At 35.0% G+C, this 2,570-nt stretch overlaps 1 pseudogene; it reads right to left on the bottom strand.

The window, feature by feature from the left end:
• Positions 1 to 506: 506 nt before the first annotated feature.
• Positions 507 to 2,347, bottom strand: LOC102534793 (la-related protein 1B pseudogene; annotated as a pseudogene).
• Between the last annotated feature and the right edge of the window lie 223 nt (positions 2,348 to 2,570).

The raw sequence follows: 2,570 nt of genomic DNA, 5'->3' as shown, positions 1-2,570 counted from the left end.
TTAGATGAGGTCAAAAATTCACCTCATTCACATAACAAAAAATGCCTTTATTGTTTTAATCACTTAGGAAATTTCAAGGGTTTTAGAGCTCTGTGCCAGAATATGAGGTGAAGGCTAATATATATTTCTTATTATGAATCATAGTATCGCAGAGTTCAATCCATTTTGAGTTAATTTTTGTGTACGGTGTAAGATAATGGTTCAACTTCATTCTTTTGCTCATGGCTATCCAGTTGTCTTATAATTATCTGTCGAAAAGACTACTTTCCCATTGAATGGTCTTGGCACCCTTTTCAAAAGTCAACTTAGCACATGATTTACTTCTGGACTTACAATTCTATTCCATTGATCTAAATGTCTCTTCTTATGCCAGTACCACTGTCTTGATTACTGTAGTTTTGTGGTAAGTTTTAAAATCAGGAAATGTGAATCCTTCAAATTTATTCTTCTTTTCCAAGATTATTTTGGCTATTCTGAGTTCCTTGAATTTCCATATGAACTTCAGATCATCTTATCAATTTCTTAATGGCTGTGTGTTTGTTTCCATCTATTTCCATGCATAAATCCTGTTAATTATAATACAGACCATCAATGGTAACTTTAGCAAGTTCAGATGAATTTTTGCCCAAGATTTGTGGTTGCCTGTTTGATCTCATCCAGGATATTTTCTCAGGAAAAGTGGTGTCTCACTTATAATCAAAATCTTATTTAAATTTTGGTCATCAATTTTACAATTTGAATCATTATCAGACCAATCAGTAAATGTGTGGGGTTTTTTTAGTTGAAATATAGTTGGCTTACAATGTTGTGTTAACTTCTGGTGTACAGCATAGTGATTCAGTTTATATGTTTATATATATATATATATGTTTATATATATATTTATTCATTTTCATATTCTTTTTCATTATAAGTTGTTACAAGATACTGAATATAGTTCCCTGTGCTATACAGTAAGACTTTGTTGTTTATCTATTTTATGTATAGTAGTTTGTATCTGCTAATCTCAAATTCCTAATTTATTCCTCCCCCACCCCCTTTCCCCTTTGGTAACCATAAGTTTGTTTTCTATGTCTGTAATCTCTTTCTGTTTTATAAATAAGTTCATTTGTGTCATTTATTTTAGATTCCACATATAAGTGGTATCATATGATATATGTCTTTGTCTGACTTACTTCACTTAGTATGACAATCTCCAGGTCCATCCATGTTGCTGCAAATGGCATGATTTCATTCTTTTTTATGGCTGAGTAATATTCCATTGTACATATATACCACCACTTCTTTATCCAGTCATCTGTTGATGGACATTTAGGTTGTTTCCATGTCTTGGCTATTGTAAATAGTGCTGTTATGAACATTGGCGTGCATGTATCTTTTTGAATTAGAGTTCCCTCCAGATGCATACCCAGGAGTGGGATTGTTGGATTGTATGATAAGTCAATTTTTATTTTTATTTTTTAAGGAACCTTCATACTGTTTTCCACAGTGGCTGTGTACCAAATTACATTCCCGCCAACAGTGTAGGAGGATTCCCTTTTCTCCACACCCTCTCTACATTTGTTATTTGTAGACTTTTTGATGATGGTGATTCTGAGCAGTGTGAGGTGATACCTTAGTGTAGTTTCAATTTGCATTTCTCTGATAATTAGTGATTTTGAGCATCTTTCATGTCCCTATTGGCCATCTGTATGTCTTCACTGGAGAAACCTCTGTTTAGGTCTTCTGCCAACTTTCTATTGGTTTTTTATTATTATTATTATTATTGCTTTGCAGGAGCTGTTTATATACTCTGGGAATTAAGCTCTTGTCAGTTGCATCATTTACAAGTGTTTTCTCCCAGTCTGTAAGTTGCAGTAAGTGTGTTTTTCATCTTTCTATTTGTTGCATCTCTTCAACTAAAAAACCAAATGTTATTGTTATTCTTCTGGAGGACACAGTTGATTTGATGCCTCATCAGGTACAGACACTGATTCCTTCAGTTTCACTGGGGATGGACAAGGTCCGTTTTTTCACTTCTACTGTACCCATGGCTTTGAGTCCTAACCAGTAGATAACCTCTAGACATTGCTTAAAGATTCTTTGTTTCAGTATTTTTCTTTGGACTCAGTAGACTTCCAATTCTTGGAAAATTTAGGGCAAACACTATATGTGAATCAAAGACTTGGTCTGATGTGAACTCAAAACAGAAATTTATTTTAAGTCTTCAATCAAGATTTAAGTAGGTTTCTTGCAGCATGTAGAATTACTCTGCAGCAGATCAAAAGAAGCTTTTGATCCTTTCCATGCCACTCACATCTTGCCCCCAGAAGCATTCCACTCACTGCTTACTAAAACGATGGCCCATTCGTCAATGGACAGGATACTGCCTGAAAAAAATGTTTCTATTTCTGACCCAGGAAGTGGAACCTTATAGAATGGAGGCTCTCAATCAGCAGCAGGACAGAAGAGTAGACGATCACAGCAGGAAAACCACATGTAGCGCATTGTCCAAACGTGTGTTGGCTCTCTATTTCTCCTGCTACCCACCTCCTGGAATATCAGGATAAGGGTAAAAAAAAATGGGAAGA

The sequence above is a fragment of the Vicugna pacos genome, chromosome 7, assembly GCF_048564905.1.
Source record: "Vicugna pacos chromosome 7, VicPac4, whole genome shotgun sequence".
Classification (NCBI taxonomy): Eukaryota; Metazoa; Chordata; class Mammalia; order Artiodactyla; family Camelidae; genus Vicugna; species Vicugna pacos.
This window is presented reverse-complemented; position numbering and strand designations above follow the sequence as displayed.